We start from the raw sequence: 18,279 nt of genomic DNA, 5'->3' as shown, positions 1-18,279 counted from the left end.
CAGACTATGGACTCTGAGAAACAAAGTGAGGGTTCTAGAGCGGAGGGGGTTGGCGATGGGTTAGCCTGGTGATGGGTAATAAAGAGGGCATGTTCTGCGTGGAGCACTGGGTGTTATACACAAACAATGAATCATGCAACCCTACATCAAAAACTAATGATGCAATGTATGGTGATTAACACAACATAATAAAAAATAGAAATTAAAAAAAAGAAAAATAGAATAGATTTTTTTTCAGGTCTAGCCATGTGCAGTTGAAATATTTACACATTAAAGTCACTGCAAAAGGTAAAAAGGAAAGACTGATGACTCCCAACTCTCCTAAAGTCTTGATTCTGTGTTCCTATTGTGTGAGAACCATGAAGGGCTCTTGAAGCAAAAGGAGGATGCTATTCTGTTTCAGTTTGAAGCACTGATTCCCAGGGAATCATTGTTACAGCCAGGTGCTGAAATATTACCATCCTTTTAGCATCTATAGATTCATTTCAAATTACTACTGTATGGGCCCAGAATCAAATTCAGAGTCTATACAGCAAAGATTTCTACATGAAATTATAAATAAATGTTAAGATTTACATTGCTTTAAGGAAACAAACAAAATAAATATAAAGCCTTTAAATTATTTAGTGCTGTTAAGAATTATAGATTTATAGAATTTTGATGCTGTACAGAACCTTGTAAGCATCTAGTCTAACCCTCATTAGATAACAAGTCACATTCTTGGCGGTTTCAGCACTGAAAGGCTCTGATATTTGAACTTCTGGGCTCCTGAACTTTTGTACTTTTCACATTTCCATCACTAGAGCTGCCATTCCCCATGCAGTATTCTCTCTCCACCTTTAGAAGTTCTTTATTTAACAACTTTTCTCTTGTATTCCTAGTTTCTGCACACATCTTCCTTGGCACTTGAGAGCTCTTCTGAAATGGACCCACATTAGTTTTCACTACCTCAAGGCTTTGAGAATTTGGCTCCTGAACATTTCCTCTTGAACCACTACTCTGTATTATCCTCCAGAGTCAAAAACACAGATGACAGCTGAGGCTAATGATGATGGGACTGATGAAAGTCACCATAAAACTTACTGGTGAGTAATTAATTTGTGATTGTGTATCATCATTCTGAGGAAGAAATTTAGAAGAAGAACAGCAGAAGCAAGTTAGCCTTGGATGATAGGAAGGGACTATGAAACGGTAACTTAAAAAGCCCAGAAAATACTAGGAAATAAAATATAAATGGCAAATACACTGGTAAAGTATTCAAGTTGAGGGAGGAATGTTTGAAAAGATAATGATATTAAACCTATTAAATGCACAGAGGTAAAGAAGACTGTTAAACATTTATGAGCCATTTGTGTTACACTTTTAATATCTTATGGCATGGATATGTGCATATTTCACCAGCTTTGAAGTCTAGATTTTTCTTGCTTTAACTTCAAATCTGCCTTCTCACTTCCAGCTTCCCATGTATGTTCAGCCAGCAGATTACTGTTTCTGGAACAGATTTTTTCACAACGTCTTCTCCAGCTCCTCAGGGCTTTAATGGAGTGTCTCAAAGCATACCCCAGCACACTTTTATTAGAATCTTACAAGATGTGGTCCTTGCTAAAACAAACAAACAACAACAACAACAACAACAACAACAACAACAAAACAGGTACCAGGCTCTCACTTTTACCTAATATATCAGATTGGGGGGCATATCCTCATGCCCTCTTTTAATAAGTCTTTAGAACCTTTACTTATCTGTTCCACCACTGTAATTTGTGTACCACATTTCCTCTCTTCCTTGGGTTCATTTCAGTAATGCTGAGAAGTAATGCCCCAGTGAATCCATGCTACTCTGTTTCCTGGATCTTATCCAATTAATGCTACTGAAAGCTGGAAATGCTAGAGGTTGGAGGCAGAAGCAAGGCCTCAGGCAAAGCTGAAGCTCAGCAGAAACTCAGCAGCCTAAAAATTCTTTCATTTGTAAGGGCAAATACAGATTAAAAATAAGAGGCTTAATTCTCCCTGGTGAAAATAAAGGAAGAGACACCCTCTTCCAAACTCCTTTTCCTTAGAGCATTTACTTTAGAAAACTTGTCATTGTAAGTGCTTTGTCTCTTTGAAATGTATGGAAATCATTTTAAAAACTAAACAGGCTTTGGGACGCCTGGGTGGCTCAGTCGTTAAGCATCTGCCTTCAGCTCAGGTCATGATCCCAGGGTCCTGGGATCGAGCCCCGCATCGGGCTCCCTGCTCAGCGAGAAGCCTGCTTCTCCCTCTCCCACTCCCCCTGCTTGTGTTCCCTCTCTCGCTTTGTCTTTCTCTGACAAATAAAAAAAAAATCTTAAAAAAAAAATAAAAATAAAAAAATAAACCAGCTTCCTACCAGAGTTACAACTTAGGAAATGTCTCTCTCAAGAACCATCTATTTATAGCATAATCATCAAAGAAAAATGACCCCTATCTCCCAGTTACTGTGGGAGGGCAAGTGCCTAACTTCCATAATTACCTCCCTCTAAGTTGCAAAAGCACTCCTTGTCATAAAGATATAAGAAGTTTATTTTTCCTTTTAATTAAGCCAATTAGCAAACACAGATGGGCACCCCAATTACCAGGTGAATCGAGATGAACTGTATGTGACAAATGATGCTGTCAAATCCTTCTACTTGAGGATTAATTATTTGTTTTAAGAACATGTATGTAGGGGCACCTGGGTGGCTCAGTCATTAAGCGTCTGCCTTCGGCTCGGGTCGTGATGCCAGGGTCCTGGGATCAAGCCCCACATCGGGCTCCCTGCTCCGCGGGAAGCCTGCCTCTCCCTCTCCCACTCCCCCTGCTGTGTTCCCTCTCTCTCTGTGTCTCTCTCTGTCAAATAAATAAATAAAATCTTTTTTTTTTTTTTTTAAAGAACATGTACGTAATGGGTCCTATCTGCTGGCATGGGGTGAGATATCCTTCTGTCTTGGCAATCTCTTAGTGAATTGCCTGTGATGTGCACATTCTAGTTTAATTCTTAGTCAATAACTGATTTTTTTTTCTCTTTTACCTTTATGAAGGGGTTTTCTAGGTTGGGAGGAGATTTCCTTTTTAATTGCATTTCTCCAACACATTATTAGAAAGAAGACCTTAGTCAGTACTCATAAATTTAACAAGAATAATAATAAACCAGTAAAGATAACCAAAAGTAGGAGAAGAAAAACAATGAGAATAAAAGCTGAAATTAATGAAATAGAAAACAAGTAAATGAATTTGGAAAACAAATGGATCCAAAAACTCATTATTTGATGTAAAGAATAGATATATGACTTTTAGGATGAAAGAGAAAGAAAGAAAAAAAGAAAAAGAAAGAAAGAAAGAAAAGAAAAAAGGAAAGAGGGAAGGAAGGAAGGAAGGCAGGCAAAACAAAAATACTAGATGAAAATAGAAATATATTCAAACATATGGAAGACTATAAAATAATTAAAGGAAAACATAGGTTTTATTGTGTGAAAATACATTGAAAATCTCAAGGATATTCATTATTTCTGTTTAAATATTTTTACACTTGCATTATATCTTTCAAGACCAGACATTCAAGGAGTTTTTTTCTTCATAAATCAATTAGCTTTCTTAAATTAAGATGTAGACATTAGTTTAATGAACATTCCCTCTTGTGCTGCATTTATAACTCCAATTTTTCTAAGGCAGTCATCTATGATGATACTTGCTTGGCAGGCCCAAGGCAAAATGGTTTACCTTCAGGCTTATTAGGCATCACCCCATAGGCTTAAAGCAAATTAGAATTCTGACTCTAGTTTGGAACTTTGATTAGCCTGCAGGAGTGAAGCAAAGGGGGAAAGAAAGAAGGAAATTTTCATCGAATATCAACTATGTATCAGAAAGCTTTTTGATATATGTCTTCATGTAAATTAATTCATTTAATTCTCACAGCAGGAAAAGGTGTTATTATACACTTTTCATCTTTCAGATGAGAGATGGAGTTTCAAAGAGCATAACTTTTTCAAATCACACAAAGGTAAAATTCAAACCTGGTATGATTGATGGCAAAGACCATTCCCTTTTCTGCTGTGTAACACCTTACCTTGTTCAGGGAAAGGTGTAGAATTTACTCATCAGCTTCACATTTGGTTTATTTGCCTTCTCAGATTTGATTGCTCTAAAATTGTTTTCAAACTGATACTCTCACCAAACACATATTGTGGAAAATAGGAAATCTTTTTATGCATGGAGAAGACTGGGAAGTGGATAATTCAAGAGCAATACAAAAGGGGGGAGGGGATATGTAGATACATATTCATTAAACAAATATTTATTGAGTAGCTATGCTGTATCCCATACAGTTGCAATGCAAAAGGACAAAGGAGTCCTGAACTAATGAAACTTTTATCCAAGGTAATAGATATAATAAGTAATCAAATGAATAAGGAAAATGTTTTCAAATGCTTCTATGGCTTTAAAATGAATGAATCAGTATAATGCAGTAGAGCACAACTAGGGTAGAAGGAAGGGATAAAAATTTATGGCAGATTGTCCGGGAAGATTTCTAAGATGAGTTGACATTTGAGTTAAGACCTAAATGAGGAGAAGGAACTGGTTTTGCAAATAAAAGAATAGCACAAAGTAAAAGGGTAAATAGAAAAGCCGTGCAGAAGACAAGGGTCAGGATCCGGTGGGTAAAAATCCCTTGAGGCTGGTGTAGGCCTTGTTAAGAAGTTTGAAATTCACTCTGCTTTATAAAGGTAACTAACTGACACACGTGTAGAAGCACTAGATATAAAGACCATGCATGTTGCAAGAGAGATGGCGAAAATTTTCTTAATGTGAATGGTGCTAGCCACTGGAGCTTCATGGGTATATTTGCTATACGTGTGGGGCTTCAAATATTAGTGATGGCTAGTTCTTTGCTTAAATGATTATTTTTCTACACCTTCCATAGGCTGTCTCAGATTCCTTAGTTCAAAAGAAGGTATACAAATTCTGGAATGCCATAGATTTGCATTTGCATTTCTCTTACTGTTATCATTTTCCATTGTGTTTTGAAATAATTTGGATGAATATTAAATATTTTTTATTCATTTAATTTTTCAGTTGCTTGAGAGTTTACATCTTATTTATTATATGAATTTAATGTTTAGTATATGAATAAATGTACTCTCATAAAATATTTTCATTTTTAACTGATTGAGGTTTTACTTTTCAATGTGGAAACCCTTGAGCTTTGCCTCCATAGTATTTTATTTTTGAAATACTCCATTCAGGGCAAGAATACTGAAAATTACAAACTCTAAAATGGATAGATAGTCTAAGAATTTTATCATCGGAACCAGACAACTCAGCCTCTGGGGAGTTTTTTCTTTTTTCTGCTCTGGCTCAGGTTCTAAAACCAAAATTTGCATAACAGAAGCTATTTTCACAAGTCAAAGTCCCAATGTTGTAAATTTTCATCAAGCACAAAAATTTGCAATGGAAAAAGTGCACTCAGGACAATGCTGTACATTGGCACACAAGGCAATAAGAAGGATGCGCCAAGTAAAAAACCCCAGGATTGCACTGATGTAGATCAGTCTCTTATTTTCATTACAGTATACCTCAAAAATCTTCCAATTACTCTGATGTTCTCCCTTGAAGGCAAGCAAATCCTCAGGGTAAAGCTCCTATCATTAGATACAGGCTTTGATGTGAACTCTTTTATTTCCTGCCACTTTGTAAACCTTTTCAGTACCTGAGTCTATAAAATGGCACATTAGGAATGGGTAAAATTTGGCTCCAGAGAGACACAGCAAAATGAAACTATTATGCTTATGGCCTTCAGGGCAGATTCTGCTTTAGAGATCAACATGCTATATATCACACAATGATGGGACTCGGGGTGCGGGTACTGGACAGAGAGGTTCTGTCCTGGAGAGATATTTCTGGATTTCTAGTTTCAGGTAAAGTTCACATCATACTCTGTAGGTTCACCTTTATCACTGCAACAAGAATTCACAAGCTGTGGTTCAGTACATGACTAGAAATATTATTTATTATGACTACGTCTAGTCATCACACTGCAGAACACAGCAAAGTATTGGCCAAGATGGTGATTGGCTATAGTTTCCTTCATAGGCTTGAAGACTCCTTAACAGCCATTAATTGTTTAATTATATTCTCCCTTTTGGGAAAGTGAATGCAAATGAAAAAAATCCCTATGTTCTTACGTCCCATAAGGATATACCTTATGCATACTCCTTAGAGTATAAATTACACATTATTGCAACAAATAAAATATGTTACTCTTGGCAAGTCACGGTGATACATTTTGTTCAAAAATTGCACCAGTTTGCCTTTTAATGTTGCTACTAAAAATTAGAGGGAGGCATGTCTGTTATTAATGCTGCATCAAATAGAATAATGGAGGTATGATTGTATACTGTCACCGCTAATTTACCCTGCGTCAGGAAATGTTAGAAGAGGGGATAGAATACATTGCAATCTTGGTGGGGGGAAAGCAAAAATTGTAGGGAAAAACCTGTGATTACTTTCTTAAATAAGGAGGGAAGGTGGTTTTCTGGGTTGTTTAAGATATATTGTAAAGAAAATATTCTAAAGCAATGTTGTAACAAACGCAATAATTTATATAATGTAATTTTTTAAGGAAATGGGAATAAGCTGAGGCCAATCTCGAAGACTTTTGGTGTCATGAAATGCCTAACTAAATTACCTGGACTCTGCTTACCTCTTTTCTACTTGTGTCATTCTATTTTCTACTTTATTCACTCTGCTATAGCCACACAACCCTTTTATCCATTAGATTATGCCCCAGGACATTTGTGTTTACTTTTCTATTTATTCTTGAGCTCTCTGCTACCCACATATTTTACAAGACTAGCTCCTTATTTTCACCCATGTCCCATAGAGAAATCTTTATTTCATCTAGAAAATCCACAATAAATAGTAGCTTCCTTCCCATTCCAGGATGACTCCATTTGATACTGTTGAAGTGAACAAGGTAGACAGTGCCTCCTAATTCAGGAAGATTTTATCATATTGAGGTAGAGACAATAAATCAAATAAAGAAGGAAAGCAATTCCAGGTTTTTGTATGAACTTTAAAAAGAATAAAGCAAGATAATATGATAGAGTTCAACAGTGATAGGAGAAGTTTGTCTTATAACATGTATCATTTATAAATGAACATTTTAAAGATTAATATTGAAGTGGTTTAATTTCTACATACCCTAGAGTTTTGTGCCTGACTTTTGAATGGAAGAATTTATCAGATAGCAATCAGGCCATTTTGTTGTGTGCTCCACACCCTCAAATGTAAGTAAGTGCCTATCTTTTTACAGGTGCTGCTTAATGTCTCCCATGAGGAAGGAATGTCTCTGGCTCTCAGTGTTCCGGGAATAGAAAGGGTAAGGGGGACAGAGGTGAGCCCACCAAGGAGTATGCCAATTTCTAGTCATCTCCTTTTATAGCCCTATGTTCCACCCACACAACAATGTATAAGGTTTAGCAAATGAAGAGTCTAGCCTTTTTCTTCTGCAGAAAATACCATCTACTCCTTGCCTCCTAGACGTTAGAGAGGGACCAGCTTTTGCAGCCACACTACAGAATTGCTTTTATTAAATTTCTCAAATTTCAGCCTCAATACCAGTTTCCACATTACCTCTGGACTGGTTACTTTGAGTTCCTTTCAGGAATCGATTTGGGTGAACATAACTCTTTCTTAAGACCAACTATCCCTTTAGCCTATTGTGTTGTGGTACCTAAACCCTGCTCAGTCTCCTCATCTAGGTGATTTCCATCTTCCCCAAACTCTGGTGACATTCATTGTCTGACCATGTTTCTTTTCTCATTCTCTTTGTTCTAATATGTTCAATCTTACCCTCTTTTCTTCCTTAAAAAGCAATACCCCTTTACTTTTGTTTCAATAGTGTTGGGAGGAAAAGTCATATATGTGTGTGTGTGTGTGTGTATACATATATATGATATATATATATATATAGAGAGAGAGAGAGAGATAAGACATATATATAGTCGGGCGCCTGGGTGGCTCAGATGGTTAAGCGTCTGCCTTCGGCTCAGGTCATGATTCCAGGGTCCTGGGATCGAGTCCCGCATCGGGCTCCCTGCTCCTTGGGAGCCTGCTTCTCCCTCTGCTTCTCTCTTTCCCTCTCTGCTTCTCATGAATAAATAAATAAAATTAAAAAAAAAAAAGACATATATATAGTCAATTTGCTCTGTTGCACCAACTTTGTTTTTTTAATAAATGATTCAAAACAGGATCATCATAAATTTCAAGAAAATAGTTTGTTCAGATGAAGACTTTCATGTGTTATAACCTTTGGCATAGTGATTTGTGTTTAAAGATGAATACTTATGAACAGATTTTCACATGCCTTACAAATAATAGATTTAGAAGTTATATGAACAGTTTTATGTGTTACAATTAAAGATGATTTTGTGTATATTGACTTACAGATATGTATTTAACTAGACACATGAGTAGATATCTGCATATAACTCCATTTATTTGATAAAATAAATGATTTAAAGAATAAATTTTAATAACAGTCCTTAAAATTATTTTCTTCAAACTATGAATGAAGTAATATTAATACTGACAATTTTGAACATAAGCATTATTTTTTTACTAATTTTGTTCTCTAATTTACAGGTATCTCCCTTCAGTGAATTGATATAAATTTAATACAGGAATTGAGTTTTTGTACTAAATAACAAATTATTTAGATTTGAAACAAGAGTGTCAGAGTGTTTTTAGAAAAACAAAAATGTGTATCTTTTTTTATCGTTCTTTATCAACTGTTAATTTAAAAAGTCTTTTTCCTAAAATATATTTAAATTTAACCCTGTTATATTCACTTCAAATTTGAAAAAGAGCTAAATATTGTTAAGCATGGTGTTGAATAAATGTCAAATATTTTAGTGGCCTTGTCAATAAAAAGTCACATATTTAGGATTGAGTAGGAGTCTTGGAATCTAGGAATAGAAATGCAGGAAAATAACTGGCCTAGATAAAACATCCCTCTGCTCAGAGAGGACTAATTTTGCAGAAATCAATATACTAAGATTTCTGAAATCAATATTTTTAAATATGTGATTATTGGGTACTGATTAGCCTCTGTAATATATTTCACATTTGTATTAACCTCAATATAAATTACCCACATACAAAACTGAGAATTACTGAGAGATCAATTGTTTTGATTAATCAAAACAAGTAGAAGTTTGATTAATGGGAACAATCAGTGAATGAGAACTGTAGCAATAGATTTGACTCTAAATATGTAAGGTGTTGAATTTATTGATTTAATATATTCTCTTTCCTAGGGGCAAACACATGGTTAGGCACTGAAGAAAAATGATTAAGATGAATGGTTTTGGGACTCCTGGGTGGTGCAGTTGGTTAAGCATGTGACTCTTGGTTTCTGCTCAGGTCATGATCTTGTGGTCATAGGATCAAGCCCTGCATGGGGCTCCATGCTGAACGCACAGAGTCTGCTTCAGATTCTCTCCCCATCTCTCTCCCTCTCCTCCTTCCCCCAACCTCTCCTTATTGTGTACATGTGCATGTGTGTGCTCTCTGTCTCTAAAATAAATAAATAAAATCTTAAAAAAAAAGAAGATGAAGAGTTTCCCTGGTCTCATGTAGAATACAAATCTATACATGTAGGTTATGATCACAAATAAAATCTCAATATTACTCATAAATATTTACAATGTCTTATCTGTAGTGAAGTTAATTTCTTATATTACATCCCACAAGAATTATTATAAAATTAACATTATGAATTACTTTTGAAAACTGGGAAAAATTGCTTAAAATGTGCACTAGTACTTTACTATAATAATATATATTTTCATATGTATGAGGTATGACTACAAGAAAATGGGAACATTTTTAAAATAAAAAGTCAAAGATTTTAAAACATAAGGCAGTATATTACTTCAAAGCAGGCATCTTGGAGGAATATACAAATATTCTGATTATTTTTCTTTGTTAATCTGGATTCTCAAGAAAACATATAAGCATGGAAGGAAAAGAAATGGGACCACAGAAGGAGAAAAATCAAATACATGGTGACGTATTAGTGTACTGACCACAGCTTCACAAAACACCACTCATGTTAGATTTCGTGGGACATCTCCAGCAAGACCACATGGAATCCCTGCATCTCCAAACCATTGGTTAGAAGTAGGAAGGGCAAGAAATTTATTTTCTGGCCCCTTCTTGAATGCAGAATCTTACTGGTCAAGTCTCCACCAGGTGTTAACTTCTCTGAACTTCTACATTCTTGATCTGGCACCTCCTGGCCGCCTTAGGGAAGTCAGAGCCTTCTCCGAGTGCTCATATAGCTGTGACCCATGCAGTGGTCTACCTTGTCAATCTGCACCAGGTATGGGTTCTCCCAGGTCTGTTGAACCATGTGGAATTGGGCTCATACATTGAAAGTACAGATCTGTACTTCTGAAACAAATAATGCAACATATTTTGAGAAAAAAGAAAAAGAAGAAGATAACAGGAGAGGAAGAAAAGGGGAGTATGTCAGAGGGAGAGACGAACCATGAGAGATGATGGACTCTGAAAAACAAACTGAGGGTTCTAGAGGGGAGGGGGGCAGGGGGATGGGTTAGCCTGGTGATGGGCATTGAGGAGGGCACGTTCTGCATGGAGCACTGGGTGTTATGAACAAACAATGAATCATGGAACACTGCACCAAAAACTAATGATGTAATATATGGTGATTAACATAACAATAAAAAAATTAAAAAAAAAAAAAGAAAGTACCTACTCTGAGAGGGAAGGATGGAGAGAACCGTAGGAGCCTAGTAGCTCTGGATGGGTGCAAAAATAGAGTCCAGTACTCCAATATTTCTCTCTTTTGCTTGCTTTTTTTGAAGAGTATGACTCAGATGTTTCTCCTGTCTTTTTCTCCAGATTTAACAACAACATACTTTTATGTATTTTTAACAGTAAATTACCTATCCTAGTGAAAATTGACATCTATAAAGACATTAAAAACATCGATTTCAATTGAAAAAGACATGTTAAAGAGAAACTAGTTAATTTGCTACATCATTGTTAGTATTTAAAAACAGTCTTGCCTTCTAATTTTAAAACACACACACACACACACACACACACACACACACACACACACACACAACACACGGAGTCATAAAAAGGGACGTACAGTTTGACGGCATCTACCAAGTTACATTTTATTCCTTAGCAAGAAGTCACATCATATTAAATGTTTTAAAAGTCTCCTTGCCTAAAATTTATTTCAAATTTGTAAATAAGAGACTTGAGTAGTAGAGTTACTTGTGAACTCATGCTAGTACTTTTCTTTAAAAAACATTTGAATATTTCTCTGAAACAAACAAATAATAATGTCATTCCCAGATTGTAACATTTTTCAGGGATTTATTGTATATAAAGGTTTATATGAGGTTTAACAAGTACACCAATTTTTTTTCCCTCAGATACTGTAAAGTTGATTATATCTAGTGTCACCTTTTATGTTTGCTGCTATTTGTTAACTGTCCAGCATCTTTTCTTTTTAGGCACCCTAACTTGATGAATAGAAAATATATGGAAAGAAAATAAGGTATTAATTAGGAATATCTTTTATTCATACTCTTGTCAGATAAAAAAAGGGATGGAATAGCAAAAAGAATATAAAGTAATTCTTAACACAGTTTTATAAAAAAAAAGGAAAAATAATCCAACGTTGCTCACTTTAAAGTTCATGAATAAAAGAGTTTTAATTGGATTAAGTACACTGTGGTAACTGATCACAACTTACATGGTATATTTAGAAAGAATATAATAGTTTTAGTTAACAAATTTTGCTATTTGAACCTATAAATCTTAACTTCTTATTGTGAATTACACTCATTCTGAAAAAAAAGACAGTACTCTTTTAATACTTGTTCACCTAGTTCATTATTACCTATTCAATCATGGCTGCTGAGTGTTATACAGAGTAGCACTTTTACCTCTTTAGAGAAATTACATGGTGAATATGTTCTGGATGTAGACATGTGTTGGACTGTAATTCTCCCTTTAGGAATGAATAACTTATTACCACAGTTACTGGGAGTGCTTCCAGCAGAGAACCCTTAAATTATCTCCCCAACTCAAACTGCTCTATAGAGACAACCCTTTTTCTGAACTCCCATAGTGTTAGCTGAGGTGTTCAATGAGATTGCATCCCAGTTCAACTTCTCCATTGCTAATTTTTGCTTTCTTTTTTTCTCTTCACAGGATTTTATTCCCAAAGTAATCCCTAATAATCCTATTTTCATTTCAAAATCTGATTCTTAGAGATGGTGACAGATATCTGATGAGAAGTAAGGAGTTTCCAAGTATTTAAACCTATGGTTTATACTGTAGATTCAGTCTGGTAGTAAGATTATATTACTTACCTTATGGAGAAGTAGATTCTTTCATTCTCTTTGCTCCTGGACAGGACTTTATGATTTTGCTTGACCAACAGAATGTGAAAGAAGGAACATTCCAGAACTTCTCAGGCTGAGGTATAAGAAGCCTTGTGGTTTTCACTTTAGTCTCTTAGGACATTCTCTGTGCATCTTAATCCATGGTATAATGACTTTCATTATCCCCAAATCATTATGCCTGAAAGTAACGTGTAGGTACTTTGGTCAGTAGTTCCAGCTGGGCCCAGTCATCCATGTTGCCCTGCCTAGAGGCCAGACATGTGAATGAAATGATCTTGGACCAGTAGAGTCCATAGATCCACTGAATACCATTGAGTGACCTTTGTTGATGCCACATGAAACAAGAGAATCATCCTACCAACCCCTGACCAAAATCTTAAATCATTAAATTGTGATATATAGTATTTGTTGCTATAAGCCAATAAGTTTGACGTAGTTTTTATAGAACAATAGAAAACGGGAATGGATTTGAATAGAAAAGGGATGCTTTGTAATGGAAATTTTTAAAATGTGATACTGTCTTTGGGATTCAGCAATGGGGAAAAGCTGGAAAACCTGAGGGAATTGCAAGTAGAGTATCTCAAGGAGACTATTAATGGAAGATGAAAAATTCTCAGACATTATTAGAAATGCTGACTGAAAAAGATAATTGTTACTGATAGTGGGGAAAAAAGTTGAATCTATAGAGAAATGGCAGATTAAGCTAAGGAGATATTCAAGCAATAGGTTTAACATACCAACTGATTTCTTTTCGCTGTTTGATAATATGTGGATAGAGAGATGAGACTAAAAACATAAATGAACAGTCCAATTTTCAAGGAAAATTTAGAAGATAAATGAAATAACACTTGATAGGTTTTATGAAGACAAGCTTTTATTTTCAAATTCTCTAGATGGCAAAAAATTCTCACAATAAAAAATAGACTCAGGCTAAAATCATATCAAGAGTGTTGCTGGAGGGTGCCTGGGTGGCTCAGTTGGTTAAGCGACTGCCTTCGGCTCAGGTCATGATCCCAGAATCCTGGGATCCAGTCCCACATCAGGCTCCCTGCTCAGCGGGGAGTTTGCTTCTTCCTCTGACCCTCTCCCCTCTCATGCTGTTTCTCTCTCTCTCTCTCTCTCTCAAATAAATAAATAAAATCTAAAAAAAAGAGTGTTGCTGGAAATCACTTTAGACCCCAAAACATTTTAAAAGGAGACAGATCCGTAAGCAAATGAGTCTCTTATAAAAGTATTTTAAAGTCCCATTTTCTCACAATAATCTAACTCTTAGTCTCGTCTGGAGAGAGACCTATTTCAAAGAAATTTGTGAATGCGTCATTGTTTAATGATGTGAAGCCCAATAAAATTCAGAGTAACTTCACAAATTTTTAAGAAAATCATATTGGCATAAGTACCATCAGTTTTTACTGAGACAGAGACCTTACAGAGTTAAAAGCAGCACAGGGGGCCCCTAAACATCTAAGGATGGGGAGTAATCTAAGAGATCTACTCAGCTGCAAATGGTTATTTCTTTTGGAACAAAATAAGGATATACCAAGAGACAGAACAAAGAGCCCAGAGAGTAGAGCCAAAAAACTTGAGGAATTATTCCCAGGGTGCCCTAACTAGATAACTGGCAACACATGTCCAAAAGGATTCCAGAATTGCTGTGCAGCAGTGATTGTCATATGCCCACTGCTTACCCCTTTTTGAATCAGAGGTCAGTGGAGGTTATCCTTTCCTGTGTCATCGTTAAATGTTATGGCCACAGATGCACCTAGAGGAAGGGTATGGGTAATTCGTCTCTTTAGAGGTCTGAAGATTGAGAAGAATTACACTTGTTCATAGATCCTATCGTCTGTACTTGAACTTAGACCTGATTTAGATGCTCTGATACTGGACTATGAGTGAGTTCTGTAATAGGATGAAACAGTCTGTGCCTTGTAAGAGGTAAAGTTTGCATGTGAGAAAAGTGTGCATGCCTTATGCTCATTACATCACATTAATTAGCATTAATGGTACCCTTAAAATTTTGATACCCTTCTTGCTGAGGGGTGTGGTCTCATTCTTCTAACCTTGAAACTCATTAAGCATAAGTGATTTGTTTTTACCAATAAAATAATACAGATGTGATGTTTTGGAATTTCAAAGCCTAAGTAATAAGAGGATTTTCATATTCCAAATGGGTTTCTTGGCACTCTCATCCTCTGAAAAATTTAGATGCCCAACCACCCTGAGACTGCCATGTATGAATGGGGATGTTTAGGTACATGCCTAAACTATCAGTCAATAGTTCTACCTTGGCTAAGACTTATAGTCACTTCCAAGAAGACAAGATACATACATATACATATAGATATCCAGGTCAGACCATCAACCAGCTGACCTTCACTGTTACTTTCATTAATGCCACATGGAACAAAAACTCATCCAGCAGAGCCTTGCCCATATGCCTGATTCACAATGCCAAATAGTGACAGATAATAAAATAGTTGTTGTTTTAAAGTATCCTATATTTTAAGGTAGTTGATCATCCAGACATAGTGAATCAGAAAAGCTTAGAACAATAACAGCCTTATTCATCTCTTAAAATTTCTAACTACACCTATGGAATATGTAATAGTATATGTATTTATGTGTACACTCAAACTAAAAATCAATATACGTATCTTATGTCCAATTTTAAAACTATAGTAAAATTCGTAGTGATAAATTTAAAAATACAAATTTTTATTTGTATATATATTTTTATATATTTATATATATATATTTGGGAAAAGTGAAAAATTAAGTTGTGATGATTTAATAGAAGAGCTATATAGAAATTTGATAAAGAAATAATTTAAAGGCAGTAAGAATGGGTTTAATTAGGGAACAATATCCACTTCATCTTACACAGAATGTGTAATTTATATGTTATCATATAATATTGGAAACATTTTTGATATTGGCTAGAGAACACATGTTAATTCAAGTCAAAAGACCCACTTACTCATATGGAAATAGAGAGCAATTAAATATTTTTTAAGTCAAGGGCAACTGGTCAGTATACACTCAGGAATATTAATCAGATGATACTCTTTAGTATAAATTAATATAGAAAGAGAACAAATGTACAGAAATAACTTAAAAATTATTACAATAAGCCAGGCAGTTGATGCCAATTATCATGACCAATGGACATGGAGAGTCAGAAACCTTTCACGTAAATTAAGTGTAGCTTTAGTAGGTCTTAAGGACTGAATAAAGGTGATGAGAGTGTGGGCTTTGAACCCGAGTTATTCAGTGAAAGGTGATGCCATCATCAGATTTTGAGAAATAAGGGATAAGAGAATGTTTTGAGAAACATGAAATATTTTTTTTCTAAAATACAATATAAATCGTTTTGTCTTAATGTGTTTCATATTCCAGATTTATCTATATATAATAATAACTTGAAAAATAAATTGTATAATTTAAGTGGTTTAAGACTAGTAATACGTTTTGAAATTTATAAAATTTCTTTTATAAAAATACTTCCCTAGTTTTACTTTCGGTCCCCAAAATCCTTTGAAATATTTTGATATTTGTTTTTCATGAATGTATACACCTCTTACTGACTAAAAGTGTGCTTACATTTAGTTTGCAGACTCATTGCTCTCCAGGAGTAATAGGAAAACCATGTGCAAAGAGCTGTTCATTAAGTGCTGTAAGGAAGCTCCTTCTCCTTACTGATGAGACATTTAGCAAAAATCACTGACAGATTATATCTCTTCTTTCATTCTTTTGTATTTATACGGTGTCCTATTGATTCAAAACTCACAATATTTACTGCACATCTGTTTTACATTTACAAATACACAGAGTACTGCTTCATTCAAAGTTCTATTCCTTATGCCTGATGCAATTACAGTGTTTAAGAAGATAGAAACCTAGTTGAGTGAGCAAGAAGAAAACAAGTGCATCCACAGCTGTATAATACTTAAATTTTAAAATACATACAAATAGAGTCCTCAAGTTCCTGCAGGATGCTTAAACACCTGGTAGATGAGATAGAAATGCAAAGCAGCTTAAATATTTTAATTCACTTTGCTCAGAGTATCAGAATATGTAACTACATAGTCATAAACTAAATATATGTACTGCAAAAGATATTTCCTCCTAAAATGTTCAATAAGTGGTCCCAAAGCAGTTTTAAATACCCATCAACCTAAATTTGGAGAAGCTTATTAAGATATATCTAGTGACTACAGTCCATGCCTATAATGGACTGATACAGGTTTTATTTTTTCCTATTATAATCAAAATCTCAAGGAGAATATGTTTGATAGAGACTTTGCAGGGAATTATATATTTGTAACTACTTGAGTGACTGGTTTTCAGAGGGTGTTTTAGGGATTTCTTACAGTGTCAGTGTCAGTTTGCTTTGCAGGGGGAAGATAGTGGTAAATATGTCATTAACTTCTTTTTTCTTTTTCTACACCAAATATTCAAAAAGCAGATATTGGGTGGAATGCTATCCTATAATCCCAAAGCTTGCTATCTGCTGCACTCACGTTGCTAACTTGTCTTTAGTGTGTTCTATTCATTTACCATACATTCCTGTAAAATCCTTCCTTCCATGAAAACCAAAAGAAGCAACAAAAAACACCATTAAATGCCATAGCTGATGTCTCACTGAAGAATCTAGAGTCCAATTAAATTTGTTTGGCCACAACACAATGGGAGCATTAGCACCAATACCCCAGTTGTTAGAAATATGACTGCAGTTTTTTTTTTTTTTTCCCTCCCATTCTGTTGGTTGTCTTTTGGTTTTGTTGACTGTTTCCTTTGCTGTGCAAAATCTTTTTATCTTTTTTGTTTGTTTGTTTGTTGTTTGTTTTGTTTTTTGTTTTATTTTATTATGTTATGTTATTCACCATACATTACATCATTAGTTTTTGATGTAGTGTTCCATGATTCATTGTTTGTGTGTAACACCAGTGCTCCATTATATGTGCCCTCTTTAATACCCATCACCAGGCTAACCCACCCCTCCACCTCCCTCCCCTCTAGAACCCTCAGTTTGTTTCTCAGAGTCCATAGTCTCTCATGGTTTGTCTCCCTCTCTGATTTCCCTGTACCTCTGAAACAAATAATACATTCTATGTTAAGAAAAAGAAGAATATAGTAGCAAAAGCTTTTTATCTTGATGAAGTCCCAGTAGTTCATTTTGGCCCTTGCTTCCCTTGCCTTTGGCGATGTTTCTAGGAAGAAGTTGCTGCGGCTGAGGTTGAAGAGGTTGCTGCCTGTGTTCTCCTCTAGGATTTTGATGGACTCTTGTCTCACATTTAGGGGGAGAAGATATTTGCGAATGATATATCAGATAAAGGGCTACTATCCAAAATTGATAAAGAACTTATGACTGCAGTTTCTTTTTGAAATATATGGCCCAAGATCTCCCAGGAGTGTACAAACTTTTGTCCTTTTTATTCTCCATGTTATGTAAAAACAAAACAAAATGTGTTAGGCTCTGACAACACGGTAAATATATTTTTATTCTACAGATGATATTAACATATAATTATGTATGATTAAACACAATGTTTTCACATTATGTTATTACTTAACTTATGTGATCACAAATGCATACAAAATAGATATCTCAGAAAACAAAACAAACATTTTAACACATTTTTCTGAAAATCTAGTAGATTACCATGCACAGGTCTCTTTGGAGATGAATGCCTAATCTACCACAGCCTTTCTTCAGAAACACCATAACCTTTGAGATCATGAGAAATTCGTGATCTACAGCCTGGCAGCTGGGCATATGAGAGAGGGAGAAATCCTTCTCTTTTGATTGTGGGCTGCCCTGAGATGATTT

The sequence above is a fragment of the Zalophus californianus genome, chromosome 2 (genome assembly GCF_009762305.2).
Source record: "Zalophus californianus isolate mZalCal1 chromosome 2, mZalCal1.pri.v2, whole genome shotgun sequence".
Lineage (NCBI taxonomy): Eukaryota > Metazoa > Chordata > Mammalia > Carnivora > Otariidae > Zalophus > Zalophus californianus.
This window is presented reverse-complemented; position numbering follows the sequence as displayed.